Consider the following 17,448-nt stretch of genomic DNA (forward strand, 5'->3'; position numbering starts at 1 on the left):
AGGGAAACCCTGGGCGAAAACTGTTGAGACATTGAGCAGAAGATAGTGCATTTTTTAGATCCTCAAATTCTTTCTTGCAAGCCTCTGACCATACAAAATCAACACCTTTCTTATGTAACTCTCTAATGCAGCAAGACCTACTGGCAAAATTAGGAACAAATTTGGAATAAAATTCCGCCATGCCTAAGAAAACTTGTACATCTTCTCTTTTAACAGGATCCGCAAAATTAACTACAGTTTTAACTAGATCCTCTTTCGGTTTAACACCTTGAGAAGAAATTACATGTCCTAAATACGTGATATCTGAACATGCAAACTTGCATTTTTCTCCCTTGAGTGTGAATCCCTTACTACGAAATTGTTTTAAGACTTCTCTAACTTTGGAAAGATGTTGTTCAAGAGTGTTAGAAAAAATGAGAACATCATCTTGAAAAAATCTAACACCATCAGTTTTCCCAAGAATATGATACATTAGTCTTTGAAATACAGAAGCAGCAGAGCACAAACCAAATGGCATCCTATTAAACTTAAACACACCAAAGGGAGTGATGAAAGATGTCAACAATTTTGATTCTTCACACAATTGAACTTGGTGATAAGCTGAACTCAAATCTAATGTCGTAAAATATTTTGCCTCTCCTAAAAGACAGACCATTTCATTTATGTTTGGTAAAGGAAATTTGTCTTCAATCACAGCTTTGTTGAGATGTCTAAGGTCCACACAGTCTAATATCTCCCGATTTCTTCACAGCAACAACAATGGGGGCGACCCATTGTGCAGCCTCGACTTCTTCAATGATGCCTTCAGATTGAAACCTTTGTAATTCAGATTTAACCTTGTCTTGTAAAGTGAAAGGAATTTTTCTTACTTTGCACGCTACAGGGCTGACACCCTCCTTAAGACAAATACGATGTTTGTATCCCGTAACGCACCCTACTTTAGAAGAAAATACATCAGAAAATTCACCTATGATGTCGTCTTTGATGCTGCAAACATTTTGAACTAATACTTGAGGAATAGAATTGGGATTTAATATAATCCCAAGCATCTTCTGATGTGGCCAACTCAGAATTGTGTCACCAACAACTGGAACATATATTTTCTCTGAAATTGTGTTCCCTTTAAAGGTTATGGCGGCTTCAAAGTAACCCTTGAGCTCAATAGGTTTACCGCCATAACTGTAGGGAATGATATCAGGATCCAGTAAAGAAACTCTTCCCATAAAATGCTTAGTGAAATCCGAAACTGATACTAAGGAAAGTTTCGCGCCCGAATCCATCATCATAGAAATAGATGTTCCGTTGACATCCACAAAATCCGAAGGGTACTGACAAGTATTATTGGCGACACAATTAACATCATAAATAATCTGAAGAACAAAATCTCGATCATCATTACTATCAATTTCCTGAACTTTGACTTTAGACTTAGAAAATGATTTGCAATACTTAGCAAAATGTCCCTTCTTGGAACATTTGTTACAAATAATATGAATAGCAGGACAATCTTGGCTATTAGCTAAATGAGTTGTAGAACCACACCTAAAACACATCAGTTTTGCTCTAATGTTTGCTTGAAACTTGTTATTAGTTTTTGTATTTATAGCTTGGACCTCCATAGAAACACCTTTGGATTTCCTCAAATTATCAATACAAGCCATCGAATGTTCAACTTGCTTAGCAATGATTAACACTTCATCTAGTGATGGATCACTTTTGACCCATAATGCTTCTCTTACTTTGTCGCATTTACATTCAAGCATGAATCGGTCTCTAATACGTTCTTCTAGATTTTCTCCGAAGTTACATGATGAAGCTAGTTTGCGTAAAGCTGTGACAAAATCTTCAATAGATTCATCATCCATCTGCTTACGTTTCCCAAAATAGTAACGTTGTAAAATGATAGAAACTTTGGGAAGAAAGTGATTGTCCAGTCTAAGTAAAGTAGAATCAAATTCATTCAAAGAGTTGTCACCTTCCGCACCTTCTGATGTTGTTATTGCAGGTAAAGTTTCCAAGATTTCTTGACCCTCCGCACCAAGACAATGTTGTAAAACAGAAGTCTTTCTTTCAGAGGATAGGTTGCTGCCACAGACGTGCATGTAAGTCAGGAAAACCTTTTTCCATTTTTGCCACGATATAGGAGGTTCTCCAGGAAGCGCAAGAAAAAATGGTAGAGGTGTAATGTTCTGCATAATCACTTATTATTGCAGGGAAAGAAAAAAATGTTTACAAAAAAATGTAACACAGAAAATGAAGTGCCACTTAAAAGAAATAAAATATCCAGAAAAAAACAATGACAGAGCCAACTTGTTTCCAAAAATAAACGTAATAAAATAGCAGTTTTAAACGGATAATTTAGAGCTAAACTCTGTTTATTTGTTGAATAACTCGAGTTGAAAAACGAGTCGTCGTATCCCCTGTGGAGCGTGTTTCCCTTGAATACAGCCGAGTAAATAAACAGCGTGTGTATCTCAAGAGAGCGCGGCCGGGAAATAAAGGCACGCGTTCACGTTGCCATGGCAACAAATTCAACAGCAGGTAAATAAACAGCGCGTGTATCTCAAGAGAGCGCGGCCGGGAAAGAAAGGCTTGCGTTCACGTTGCTTTGGCAACAAAATCAACAGCACGCGTCTCCAGAGGCACGAGGAAAGGAGACAGTTGAAAGACGCGTCTATTAAATTTATAAATAGACACGAAAAGAATTACCATGTGGCTCAAAAACAGGTTGAAAAAAAAATAAATAAATAAATGTGAGCCACAAAAAACAGAGGAAAAAAAAATTACAGTACCTTTTTTTTTCTTAACGTTAGAAGCTGAATAAATGAAGATGTTGAAGTTTCCAAGGTACAGTTTCAGAAGTCTCGAACCACCCTTGTCGCCAACATGTAGTGAATCTGTCATCCAAGGCAGAAATTCAAGTTGACACTTGTAGTTGATTAAATGTACGTTTATTTCCAGTTTGATGCGTAAAAGAAACTTCATCCACCCACAAGTCAAGATCCTCCAATCTCCTCACATCTCCTTCCCAGACTCCCCCAGCATTCCAAATTCCAGAGAGTCTATGAGCCTAAAGGAAGGCAGGGGAAGCATTGGGAGAAACCAACTAAGAGAAATACATAACTAAAAGAAACACAATACATATAAAGGGAAACCATGCTGAGATAAACACAATAAAGAAATAGTAATAACACCACAACCACTCTGCTCTTTTCACCACTCTACACAGCTGCACACCACACTACTCCACTCCGCACCACTCTATGCCACTGCACTTTACACAACTAGACTATTCTGCACGACTCAGTTGTAGCCAGCTAATTTGCAATTTTGTGTATTTTCTAAACTGTTCCAGCTTTGCGAAATACAAAGCTTATGAAGTTCTTTAAACAAATAAATGTAAGTTGGCCTCAGCTCAGAGCCCTCCATCCCACTCCTCTTACCTGAGTCCTGGGTGCCCTGCCTCCATGTGTTTGCTGGAGGATGTCCTACATCAGACATTCTGCATCAGGACATCATACATGGAAGGCCACAAAGGATAAACCTTATCTCAAGTAAAGTTAGGAGACTTAACCTACTCTGAAAAGTGTGGAGTTTCCTAATCCCGCCCAACTTCATAAATTAAGTCTTCATTTAACTCACCACAAATGTAATATAACTTCACAGGGACCTTGGAGCATTTCCATCAAATACATTTTAGGGAAATAGCGGCAAATAGTTTATTTTAAACATTTTAGGGCTGCAATAGGGGTGGAAACTAAATACAATTTAAATGTCATTTTACAGGGGAAGTTCCCAAATTAATTTGACAAAAGATGGATAGTTCAATTATATTTTACTACTATTCTCTACTCTAGTATACGACACACCACTCCACTCCACAACACTCTTCTCCATTCCACTCTACTCCACTATATGACACTCTACGACACTCTGCTTGACTCTATGCCATATGACTCAAGGCCACCCTACTAGATCCTATTTCCGTCTATTCCGCTTTATCCTACGACATTCCACTCAATGGCACTCCACAGCACTCTATGTCACTCCACTCTACGCCACTCTACGACACTCCACTCAGAGACACTCTGTGCCACTTTACTCCACTCCACGCATTCTAGGCCACTCTAGCACCTTACTACATTCTACGCTTTGCCACTCCACTGCACAACACTTTACTCCAATCTATGACTCTTAACTTCAGTTTACATTATGCCGCTTTTTGCCCCTCCACTCTACACTACTCCACTCTCAAACACTCTTCGACACTCTATGCCACTGTACACCACTTCACTCTACTCCACTCTGCATCACTCTACTCCATCTATGACACTCCACTCCACTCTATTCGCCTCCATTCTACTACACTCTATGCCACTCTATGCCACTCCATTGTACTCCACTCAACACTATGTCACTCTATTCCACTCTACGCCACTCTGCTTCACTTTAAGCCACTCTACTCTATGATCCTCTACTATATGACTCTCCACAACACTCTATGGCACTCTACTCCACTCCACTCTGACACTTTACTCTACTCCACTCCATGACACTTTACTCTACCACACTCCACTCTATGCCATTCTACTCGATTCTACTCTACCTATGCCACTCTACACAACTCCAGGACAATCTATGACCTCCCTCCACTCAATGCCACTCCACTCTACTCCACTCTATGCCTCTCTATGCCACTCCATTGTACTCCACTCAACACTCTGTCACTCTATTCCACTCTACGCCACTCTGCTTCACTTTACGCCACTATACTCTATGATCTTCTACTATATGACTCTCCACAACACTCTATGGCACTCTACTCCACTCCACTATATGACACTTTACTCTATGACACTCCACTCTATACCACTCTACACCACTATACGCAACTCCAGGACAATCTATGAGAGCCCTCCACTCAATGACACTCCACTCTATGCTATGCTACTCTATGCCACTCCACTCTATGACATTCTACTCCATTCTACTCTACTCTACTCCTTTCTTTGCCACTCTACGCAACTCCAGGACAATCTATGACCTCCCTCCACTCAATGACACTTCACTCTATGCCATGCCTCTCTATGCCACTCCACTATATGACATTCTTCTCCACCTAAACCACTCCTTAACACTATACAACTCTCTACTCCACTCAATGCCACTCCACTGTATACCCCTCTAATCTCCGACATTCTTCTCCACTCTACGCCCCTCCACTCTACGACACTCTATTCCATGACACTCTACTCCACTCTACTAGGCCACTGCACTCCACTCTATTACACTCCACTCTAAAACACCCCACTCTATGACCCTATATGCCACTTTACACCCCTCCACTCTATGACACTCTATGCTACTTTACTTCACTCTATGCCACTCCACACTATTCCACTCCATTCTATGACATTCTACCTCTCTCCACTCTATGACACTCTACGCCACTTGACTCTAGTCCTCTCCATCCTGCCACACTCCATGACACTCTACGACACTAGTCTCTTGGCCACTTTACTCTACGTCGTTCCACTCCATGCTACACCACTACACTCTATGACACTTTGCTCCACACTATGCCACGCCACTCCACGCCACTCCACGCCACTCTCCTCTTTGGCACTAACTTAGCCATGCTGAACAGCAGCCATGCTGATGTACATTATGGATGAAAAACACATTGGCAAAGTCAATAGCTCGTGCATGGGTGAGACCCACTGGCTTTGCCAATGTCTCTTTATAATGAGTTTGACATTACAATGGGAAGAAGGCCCGGCCTAGAGCATCACTTAGAGCACAGTGGGAGACTTGAGAGCTCTGTTTTCAATGATTTGTGATTTGTGAAACAACAGTGGCCTGTACAACCTTAAACTGGTCCCATCAGCTAATGTTAAGCCACGTGCCCTTAGCAAACAAATAATCATTATAACGATAAAAAATAAACACATAATAATGTAAGAAAGTGCAATTCCCAGAAAGAAAAATCATGCTTGTAAAACAAAAAGTCAGGTAGGATGAAAGCCTCACATATGACCAGGACTGAGTGCCTGGCGGTTTGAGTGTCAAAAAACAAATGGTAAAACCACCATTATTTGTTATAGTGAGAGATGGATGGATCCTGGCTCTGCAAACCTGCACGTGTTTTCCTCGGCGTTTAGATGTTCAGTGGGTGGTTAAAGGGCGGTCTGGGGGATGAAGATGCAGAAACTGCAGGGGCTGCGTTACAGGGAGACCCCCGGTTCTGGAGGATGCTGAACCCTCTCCCAAGGCCCACCACAGACACAGCTCAAATGTGTGAGATCTCACCGTGTGAGACGGGTCTGTAATAAGCGAGGTTGTTGAGGGACCAATGCATAGTTACTGTCCGAAATGTTGCATATATCATTCATAAAACACGGACTACACAGATTTTTTTTAATCTTTAATTTATCCAAATGCAAAAGAAAACATGGGGCGGCTTCCCCCCGCCAGCAGCAACCGCTGCAAATCCTTTTACAGGGTAAGGATGATAAACTTGGTTTATTATCCTTTCTGTGTAAAAGGGGCGGGGCACTGGGGGGTGACGGGCCGAGGGGAGTGCTCTGTGCACTCCCCCTCACTGCCCAGGTATGTGTAGCCAGCCGTCTCAGGCGGCCAAACACACATGCGCACTGCTGCCAGGCTGGAGAGAGCAGCACAATCTCCCAGTCTGCTAGGAAGCGCCCTGGCTGGGCGCTTCCAAGGGCGCTCCCAGCCAGTGCTGTCAGGATCGGCGCAGGGCAGGCTGGGAGCCTGTGTCTGCAGCAGCGACGGGAGAGGAGCGGCGCATGGCACGGGAGCAGAGGTACGTTTTTTAAAAAAAAAATTATTCTTTGATTATTTTTCCCGTGTCCCCCCCCCTCCCCCACCTCACCCTCATCCCCTCCCCCCATCCCTGCTGCCCCACCCAGCCACGCATCCGCTCCTGGTTGAGTGCGCCCGCAGTGTCGGATCACACCACAGAGAGTGGGATTGTGGAGTCACTCACTGGAAGTGAGTGCACCCGCAGTGTGTGAGTCACATCGCAGACAGTGGGACTGTGGAGTCACTCACTGGGAGTGAGTGCACCCGCAGTGTGTGAGTCACATCGCAGACAGTGGGACTGTGGAGTCACTCTGGGTGTGAGTGTGCCTGCAGTGTGTGAGTCACATCAAGAGTGGGACTGTGGAGTCACTCACTCCTCGTGAGTGTGCATACAGTGTCTGGAGACCTGGAAACTCCCAAGCTAGCAGTATGATTGTGCCGGAATGATACAAGTTGATGAGACTGAAATAATGACAATGAGGGCGGGAGGAATGAAGGGCGGGAAGCGAGGGAGTGCAGATAAGGAAGGTGGGGAGGAAGAGGGATAAAGAAGGGAAGAAGCGAGGAAGGAGGGCACAGGTGGAATACGAGAGCCTGTGGTTCTCCAGGTTTCTAATAATGTGATGCAATGTTTGCCAGATAAGAACAGATAAAACACTTCTGCCGAAACCCGGGATCGAACCAGGGACCTTTAGATCTTCAGTCTAACGCTCTCCCAACTGAGCTATTTCGGCGGCCACGTATTCCTCTGTGATCATAATGATTTTACTGCAGATACCGTGGGGGGCATGTACAGGACTAAAGAGTTCACAGGTTTTACCCCAGACGCACAGGACTCGTCGCCAGGGTCACAGGACTCTCCGCCAGGGTCAGAGAGCTCATTACCAGGGCCACAGGTCTCCTCCCCAGGGTCACAGGACTCAGCCCCAGGTTCAGAGGTCTCACCCCACGTACACGGGTCTCACCCCAGATTCAAAGGTATCATCCCCAAGGTCACAATTCTCACTCCAGGGTCACAGGGTTCACCCCTAGTGTCACAGGACTCATCCACCACCACCATCACTCCCTCCCTTACACTGACAAGCCTCGCCGGGGGTCGCTGCCTCCTCCCAGCACTGAAGACCAGAGACTGAGCTGACATTTTAAGCGGTAACTCCATCGATGCTCCGACACTTCCCGAAGATCAACCACATCCGAGCAGGAGAAACTGCCCCTGACCTAACCCCGGCCCCTCTTCCCCTCCATCGGGACCCTCAGAGACCTCACTCGGTGCTTGCACACCGACGCCTTCCCCTCCATGGGACCCTCGGAGACCTCACTCTGTAACCTCCACATTGCCCCCTTCTCTCCAGGGCCAATTCGGTGTCTGACTCGTCAGACTTCACTCAGTCCTTCAACACTGACCCCTTCTCTCATGGGCCCCTTCGGTGTCTGACCCGTCAGACCTCACTCAGTAACCTGCACACTGGCCCCCTTCTCACCAGGGCCCGGTTGGTGTCTGACCCGTCAGACCTCACTCAGTAACCTCCACACTGGCCGCCTTCTCTCCAGGGCCCCTTCGGTGTCTGATCTTACTCAGACCCTCCACACCGCCCCCTTCTCACCAGGGCCCGGTTGGTGTCTGACTCGTCAGATCTCACTCCACGGGTGATTCAAGCATCGAACCCACCGTCGATAACGGCCCGGCCTCTGTCCTTTTCGGCCCTCGTCATTGCCTCCGGGGTGTAAGCGTGGGGATGTCCAGGGTAACAGGAGGTGTGATGTCCCCACCACCCCCGCAGAGGGGACTTTCTCTTTCAGGCGTTCCCCAGACACTGACTGACCAAAGAGGACAGACACAACCTGTCACACGGCCTCACAGTGAGCAACAATCCGAACCCCCCAGAGAAGTAGGCGCCCCCTGGCGGGGAGCTCGGACACTGCACCTCTTCCTGTGCCATAAACCTTGATGCCCTTTCAGCTGCTCTGGAACAAACACATCTGTCCCACCCCGGACCGGGCATTATCCCTCATTAGTGCCACACCGTGAGTGTGACGTATTCATTATTTGGTGCCTGTGGTCTTTAAGAGACTGAAAAGTACTGTGAGCCGCAGAAAAGAGAAACACTTCTGATGCCAGTGGGCAATAGTTTAATACACCCCTGTAGGTGGAATACATTTTCATATTTGCTCCTCGGAATCCCTTGGGTTCCAGGTGAAATGGGGCCACACATGTATGAAGGTGACAGACCCACAGGGAGGCCTCTCGCACAGTGTTCTTGGTACATGATTGAAGTTTCCTTCTCCTTCGGCTTTTGAATAAAAGGAAACAGACACCTTGTGAAAACAGAAGTGCTGCTATCTGGAGCTCTGTACCATACTTAACACACGTCCACATTCCATGACATATGAGTGGCTCGTTGGTCTAGGGGTATGATTCTCGCTTCGGGTGCGAGAGGTCCCGGGTTCAAATCCCGGACGAGCCCTCCTTGGAATTCTTTTTTTAAATTAAAAAAAAGCAGATGCTTCAAGTGGTTAATCAAACAACATCATCTTTTAAAAAGACCCTGGCCTGGTTTCGGATTTTAATCCAGAATATGTCGCACTCATCCCAACACTCAGATGTGTGTGTGTGGTGGTGGGGGGCGTGGGTGCCTACACCTGCCACATCAGCAGGGAAGAGAGGATTTCTCTTACATGCAGTTGAAACTCACTGTGGGCGCTACACTTCGTGGAGCTGTTGAGTGAGCTGTGGGGGCGCACGTGAGTGCGAGCCACACTAGGAAAAGTGCGCTGGACACAGTGCTTAATTTGTGCTTGTTTCCGGTGCTGAGCACCGACACTTATTTTTGAGGGCCGGGGCTTATTCTTCTGCCTCTAGCATTTGCTGCGAGAAAAAGACACAAATGAGGAAGACGAAGGAAGGGAACAACGAAAAAGTGTCACAAAGGGAGAAAGCTGCAAGAGTGAGCTGAAGGGGCAGGAAGTGGCTTTATATGGATTGAAGAGGCCTGAGATGGGTTCAGGATTACGCTGCAGCCGCGTATTTAAGAGGAGGGCTTGGGCACCGGCACCTTTTTATTTACAAATTAAGCACTGGCTGGACAGTAAGAGCAGCAGAGGCCCTCCTCCTACAGGGGGCGCTCCTCTGAGACCTGCCAAAGTTATAACTTTTATGACCGTATTTAAAAGGGGCATTTTCTGTGCCACCGACGGTAACTCTGAATGGTGCATTCCACGGTGCAGCTGTCCGGGGCGTCCTCCGTGGCACATTAAAGGTGAAATGACACAATCATTCTGGTGAACGTGTCCGTTCCGATTGGCAGGTGCCGTGCCAACGTCGGGGTACATTGGGTGGCACAATAACCCCCGTAGATGCGCTTCCTGGGGTTATTCCGCAGAGCAGTCCTCTTGCTAGGCATGTGCCAGGGCCGGACTGCCCGCTTGGTCCCCTGGCACTGCCATGCGGGCTGCATGGGAAAGGGTTTGGCTTGAACTTTTTGCCCAGACTGAGCTGATCCTGGTTTCCATTCCGGTCCCTGTATATTTGGTGCCACAGTAATTGTCCCGCACACTATATAGGGTTATTCTGAACCACGGTGCTGTGATGGGCATATTCTGGGCACAGGGATCTGCATACTCTGTACCACGAGGTAAAAGAAACACTAGTGCAAATAGAAGAATCGATGCTTAAAAGTGTGCATCAGTGTACACTACACACACACAGTGAGTGAGAGCAGTGTGTGTCCTGAGTTACAGACGCACAGTGAGTGAGAGCAGTGTGTGTCCTGAGTTATAGACGCACAGTGAGTGAGAGTAGTGTGTCACGAGTTATAGACACACAGTGAGAGTAGAGTGTGGCCTGAGTGAGAGTAGAGTGTGTCCTGAGTTATAGACACACAGTGAGTGAGAGTAGAGTGTGTCTTGAGTTATAGACGCACAGTGAGTGAGAGTAGAATGTGTCCTGAGTTATAGATGCACAGTGAGTGAGAGCAGAGTGTGTCCTGAGTTATAGACGCACAGTGAGTGAGAGCAGAGGGTGTCCTGAGTTATAGACACACAGTGAGTGAGAGTAGAGTGTGTCCTGAGTTATAGACGCACAGTGAGTAAGAGTAGAGTGTGTCCTGAGTTATAGATGCACACAGCGAGTGAGAGTAGAGTGTGTCCTTAAGTACACAGACACACAGTGAGTGAGAGCAGAGGGTGTCCTGAGTTACAGACGCACAGTGAGTGAGAGCAGAGTGTGTCTTGAGTTACAGACACACAGTGAGTGAGAGCAGAGTGTGTCCTGAGTTATAGACACACAGTGAGTGAGAGCAGAGTGTGTCCTGAGTTATAGACATACAGTGAGTGAGAGCAGAGTCTGTCCTGAGTTATAGATGCACACAGCGAGTGAGAGCAGAGTGTGTCCTGAGTTATAGATGCACAGTGAGTGAGAGTAGAGTGTGTCCTGAGTTATAGACACACAGTGAGTGAGAGTAGAGTGTGTCCTGAGTTATAGACGCACAGTGAGTGAGAGTAGAATGTGTCCTGAGTTATAGATGCACAGTGAGTGAGAGTAGTGTGTCACGAGTTATAGACACACAGTGAGAGTAGAGTGTGGCCTGAGTGAGAGTAGAGGGTGTCCTGAGTTATAGACACAGTGAGTGAGAGTAGAGTGTGTTCTGAGTTATAGACGCACAGTGAGTGAGAGCAGAGTGTGTCCTGAGTTATAGACACACAGTGAGTGAGAGTAGAGTGTGTCCTGAGTTATAGACGCACAGTGAGTGAGAGCAGAGTGTGTCCTGAGTTATAGACACACAGTGAGTGAGAGTAGAGGGTGTCCTGAGTTATAGACACAGTGAGTGAGAGCAGAGTGTGTCACATGTTATAGACGCACACAGTGAGTGAGAGCAGAGTGTGTCACGAGTTATAGACGCACACAGTGAGTGAGAGCAGAGTGTGTCCTGAGTTATAGACACACAGTGAGTGAGAGTAGAGTGTGTCCTGAGTTATAGACACGCAGTGAGTGAGAGTAGAGTGTGTCCTGAGTTATAGACACGCAGTGAGTGAGAGTAGAGTGTGTCCTGAGTTATAGACGCACAGTGAGTGACAGCAGATGCACACAGTGAGTGAGAGTAGAGTGTGTCCTGAGTTATAGACGCACAGTGAGTGAGAGTAGAGTGTGTCCCGAGTTATAGACGCACAGTGAGTGAGAGTAGTGTGTCACGAGTTATAGACACACAGTGAGAGTAGAGTGTCTCCTGAGTGAGAGTAGAGTGTGTTCTGAGTTATAGACGCACAGTGAGTGAGAGCAGTGTGTGTCCTGAGTTATAGACGCACACAGTGAGTGAGAGCAGAGTGTGTCCTGAGTTATAGACGCACAGCGAGTGAGAGCAGAGTGTGTCCTGAGTTATAGACACACAGTGAGTGAGAGTAGTGTGTCCTGAGTTATAGACGCACACAGTGAGTGAGAGCAGAGTGTGTCCTTAAGTACACAGACACACAGTGAGTGAGAGCAGAGTGTGTCTTGAGTTATAGACGCACACAGTGAGTGAGAGTAGAGTGTGTCCTGAGTTATAGACATACAGTGAGTGAGAGCAGAGGGTGTCCTGAGTTACAGACGCACAGTGAGTGAGAGCAGAGTGTGTCTTGAGTTACAGACACACAGTGAGTGAGAGCAGAGTGTGTCCTGAGTTATAGACACACAGTGAGTGAGAGCAGAGTGTGTCCTGAGTTATAGACATACAGTGAGTGAGAGCAGTCTGTCCTGAGTTATAGATGCACACAGCGAGTGAGAGCAGAGTGTGTCCTGAGTTATAGATGCACAGTGAGTGAGAGTAGAGTGTGTCCTGAGTTATAGACACACAGTGAGTGAGAGTAGAGTGTGTCCTGAGTTATAGACGCACAGTGAGTGAGAGTAGAATGTGTCCTGAGTTATAGATGCACAGAGAGTGAGAGTAGTGTGTCACGAGTTATAGACACACAGTGAGAGTAGAGTGTGGCCTGAGTGAGAGTAGAGGGTGTCCTGAGTTATAGACACAGTGAGTGAGAGTAGAGTGTGTTCTGAGTTATAGACGCACAGTGAGTGAGAGCAGAGTGTGTCCTGAGTTATAGACACACAGTGAGTGAGAGTAGAGTGTGTCCTGAGTTATAGACGCACAGTGAGTGAGAGCAGAGTGTGTCCTGAGTTATAGACACACAGTGAGTGAGAGTAGAGGGTGTCCTGAGTTATAGACACAGTGAGTGAGAGCAGAGTGTGTCACATGTTATAGACGCACACAGTGAGTGAGAGCAGAGTGTGTCACGAGTTATAGACGCACACAGTGAGTGAGAGCAGAGTGTGTCCTGAGTTATAGACACACAGTGAGTGAGAGTAGAGTGTGTCCTGAGTTATAGACACGCAGTGAGTGAGAGTAGAGTGTGTCCTGAGTTATAGACACGCAGTGAGTGAGAGTAGAGTGTGTCCTGAGTTATAGACGCACAGTGAGTGACAGCAGATGCACACAGTGAGTGAGAGTAGAGTGTGTCCTGAGTTATAGACGCACAGTGAGTGAGAGTAGAGTGTGTCCCGAGTTATAGACGCACAGTGAGTGAGAGTAGTGTGTCACGAGTTATAGACACACAGTGAGAGTAGAGTGTCTCCTGAGTGAGAGTAGAGTGTGTTCTGAGTTATAGACGCACAGTGAGTGAGAGCAGTGTGTGTCCTGAGTTATAGACGCACACAGTGAGTGAGAGCAGAGTGTGTCCTGAGTTACAGACGCACAGTGAGTGAGAGCAGAGTGTGTCCTAAGTTATAGACATACAGTGAGTGAGAGCAGAGTGTGTCCTGAGTTATAGGCACACAGTGAGTGAGAGCAGAGTGTGTCCTGAGTTATAGACGCACAGTGAGTGAGAGCAGTGTGTGTCCTGAGTTATAGACGCACACAGTGAGTGAGAGTAGAGTGTCTCCTGAGTGAGAGTAGAGTGTGTTCTGAGTTATAGACGCACAGTGAGTGAGAGCAGTGTGTGTCCTGAGTTATAGACGCACACAGTGAGTGAGAGCAGAGTGTGTCCTGAGTTATAGACACACAGTGAGTGAGAGTAGTGTGTCCTGAGTTATAGACGCACACAGTGAGTGAGAGCAGAGTGTGTCCTTAAGTACACAGACACACAGTGAGTGAGAGCAGAGTGTGTCTTGAGTTATAGACGCACACAGTGAGTGAGAGTAGAGTGTGTCCTGAGTTATAGGCACACAGTGAGTGAGAGCGGAGTGTGTCCTTAAGTACACAGACACACAGTGAGTGAGAGTAGAGGGTGTCCTGAATTACAGACACACGGTGAGTGAGAGTCGAGTGTGTCCTCAGTCACAGGGCACACGTGAGATCACCCTCCGCTGTTACAGATCTGCATGTCATGAGTGTACTTTACTCCCAGGAGGGGGAATGTGCTCCACGGTGTGAACGTCACAGCACGTGGCACTGATCTCCTAGGTGCACATCTGTCACGCATTTAGTGTGATGGGGCCGCTGGTGTGAGGCGCACGCACAACGATGGGGGTGAGACGGAGGGAGACAGAATTATGAGAAACGTGTAAATAACGAAATGAGGGCGGTGAGAAGCGAAGGAAGGAAGGCCGGGAAGGAGGAAGGGAGAGCGCAAAGAAAAGGAAGAAAGAACAAGGGATGGGGCAAAGGAGGAAGGACACAAACCAATGAGGAGCTGGGACACGACAGAGAAATAATATTATTGTTGTTTAAACAATGTCTTATATTTCTAAGTTTTTCATTCAATAAAAAACACTTTCTGCCGAAACCCGGGATCGAACCAGGGACCTTTAGATCTTCAGTCTAACGCTCTCCCAACTGAGCTATTTCGGCGGCCTTTGATCGCATTTAGTGACTGTGCTGATCCGCATGAAAAACACCCTGGAGGTCCAGTGCAGTAGTGAAGAGTTTACAGGTGCCCCCCCCCCCCCAACCCACCCTAAAAAGCCTGGCCGGGAGGGCTGCTCTGTCATCGGACCTCAGTCACCAGCTGACTCCAGCATCACCTGCCGGTGCCGCAGCCTCACAGGTGTCTGACCTCTCCCTGCACGGGACCACCCTTTCATGCCCCCTCCCGTACTTCCCTGCACAGTGCACGCAGGGGCCCCCTCCGGACTCACGCGGGAGCTCTAGGGCCCCCTAGAGCTCGCTCTCCCTCTTCACCGCAGGGGCCTTTGTTACTCCAGTGCCCATGTGTATAAGTACAGACACTCGCGAGGGGGCAGAGCAGGGCAGTACGGGTCATATGTATTACACGTGCGTCTCACGAGCAGGCAGGTCATGGATCACACCGTCCTCTTATCAGGCACAAGGAAGTTTCGAGAATTTAAATTGTAGGGTCTATTGTCTCCTTCCATCATTGCTATTTCTTTTTAGCTGGTTATATATAAACTCTTCAGGTTATGTAGATCCATCCTAGAGCCCAGGGGGCGTGAGAGAGGCGACACCCCCTCAAGCATCCGGAGACAGCCTACTAGACACATTTCTCCACAGAGGTCTGGGTGCCCGCTTCAGCCAGGGGTCCATTGCACCGGTCCAGGTACCTGAGTGGCCCTCTGACAGTGGAGGAAGTCGATACCAGCCCTGTCAAGTTCCCAAGGTCCATGCGTCATCTCCTGCTCCAGGCCATATTTTTCCTTTGACTTCTGGGACTTGTAGTCTTTTTTAGTCTATGATAAAACAGGACTACAAGTCCGAGAATTCAAAGAAATAAAACTGGACTGGAGCAACACATCACGATGGGTCTGGAAAACGTGGCCGCTATGGGGGACCCCTCCGCCCACACTCAATGGCAGGAGAGTGAGACAGAATATCAGATTAGAATCATTTTGCCCAGAATATGCCCATCACAACCACTGCCACGGACTAACACTTCGAAGTATTCCTGGTGTCATTATTGTGCCCCGAAATATACCCCTCACAAAGACGTGCTACATAATAAACCTCTAAATAAGCCTCTGCCATCGCTGTGCCACCAAAGATACCCGTCAAATTAACTGTGCTAAACAGAACGACGGAGCCTCTAAGCACTTCATTCAAAACTTCTGTGCCAAAGTAAAGTTGTACAATTAATTTAATGGAGTCCAAGGTGGCACTATTCGGCCTCTGCCAGCCTCCGGTACAGGGAACGGAGCCCACGCTCTAAAAACAGTGTGGGGGCTCCGTTCACCCGCGCCCACCCCAGCTTGTGCCCCGGGTCTCTGCCCTGCTGCTGGTGACCTCACAATCCCCTCCCCCTGCCCAGTGTGTCTCACACTCGTGCACTCCCACGTCTCACCCTGCTGTCTCCCACAGTGTGGTTTAACAAAAGACGTGCAGCCCCCGGTGTAATAAGATTCGTCTCCAAGCAACATTAACAAATGTCCCGGGTGCTGATGTGGCAGTGATGGAGACCTGCCTCCCGGCGGCCCCTGCAGCTGCCTCTTGGTCCAGGGCTCCGTTTCTTCCTTGCAGCGCGACACGTGATGGCTTAAAATACAAAACCGTCCCAGGGTATTTTATCTTAAAAGCGCTTGTTTTTTAGTTTGTTACTTTTCAAATTATCCATTTAGTGATATGATAAAATATTAAAGGGCTCGTCCGGGATTTAAAAACGGGACCTCTCGCACCCTAAGCGAGAATCATACCCCTAGACCAACGAGCCAGATGTGTGTGAGAGTTATGTGGGATGTGTTGTGTTCACCATCCCTCGTGATGTACAGTATTCTGAATATTATTTTTGTCCGTATTTCCCTTGGACACAGCCTGGCAATCCCAGAGAACAGGAGGAGGAGGTTGGTTTTCTGACACAGAGAGTCTCATTTTAGGAAATATCTGATTCCTTTTATTCAAAGCTGCAGAGAGAAAGGCAACAGCCTTCACACAACTCTACACACATTATTACTTGCGACGGTCTGAGCCTGTTAATTTAATGCAACTCTAATCCCTATTTCACCCGGGCCTTAAAGGTTTTTATTAGAAAAAGACAAATGTGTTTCTCTTTCAGAGATATTTGTAAATTATTTAGAGGTCAGTCACAGATGAGTTGGGGTTTTTGACCACATAAATTCGATATAGAAACGGACACCAAATAGTTATGACGTCAGGGTATAGCATTAATGAGAGATAATGCCCGGTTAGGGCTGGACCGGTGTTTGCTCCAGAGCAGCATGAAAGGGCGACAGGGTTTAAGGAGCACTTATAGGTGCAATGCCCGACCTCTCCGCCAGGGGGCGTCTACTTATCTGGTCTCTCAGAATTCACCCCCTCTTCCCTGGTTGTGAGGGTTGAGTCTGTTATCTCTAGCCAATCAGAATCTGGGGTGCTTTCCTACAAAGCCAGGCACCTCTCTCTGCTCCCTCTTAGGCCATGCACTTAGGTCTGCTGTGATTATGTAATGACGCAGGGCGGGCGCTAGGCGTGGGCATTGTGGGCAGATGCCAGCCCCCGGCCCAGCACTTTACAGCCAGGCTGGCACACTGATTCTCTTGTTTTCCTCCCACCCTATTAAGAGCGAGGTGTGACTCCTTACTGAGAAAAGTGTGTAATGAGCTTTATTGTGATTACTTAAAATAATTGCACAGGCAAAACATAAAAAAATCATCCTCTGTCCATATATAAAACACTATATTGCACAAGTAGAACAAAATAAAATCAAACA

At 47.1% G+C, this 17,448-nt stretch overlaps 3 non-coding genes across 3 annotated transcripts; 1 reads left to right on the plus strand and 2 right to left on the minus strand.

The window, feature by feature from the left end:
• Nucleotides 1-7,486: 7,486 nt before the first annotated feature.
• Nucleotides 7,487-7,559, minus strand: TRNAF-GAA (transfer RNA phenylalanine (anticodon GAA)). Its single transcript has one exon. It is a non-coding gene; the product is annotated as a tRNA-Phe (tRNA).
• A 1,659-nt stretch (nt 7,560-9,218) lies between these two features.
• On the plus strand, nt 9,219-9,290 carry TRNAP-CGG (transfer RNA proline (anticodon CGG)). Its single transcript has one exon. It is a non-coding gene; the product is annotated as a tRNA-Pro (tRNA).
• Nucleotides 9,291-14,569: 5,279 nt separating this feature from the next.
• Nucleotides 14,570-14,642, minus strand: TRNAF-GAA (transfer RNA phenylalanine (anticodon GAA)). The gene has a single exon. It is a non-coding gene; the product is annotated as a tRNA-Phe (tRNA).
• Between the last annotated feature and the right edge of the window lie 2,806 nt (nt 14,643-17,448).

The sequence above is a fragment of the Pleurodeles waltl genome, unplaced genomic scaffold (assembly GCF_031143425.1).
Source record: "Pleurodeles waltl isolate 20211129_DDA unplaced genomic scaffold, aPleWal1.hap1.20221129 scaffold_67, whole genome shotgun sequence".
NCBI lineage: Eukaryota > Metazoa > Chordata > Amphibia > Caudata > Salamandridae > Pleurodeles > Pleurodeles waltl.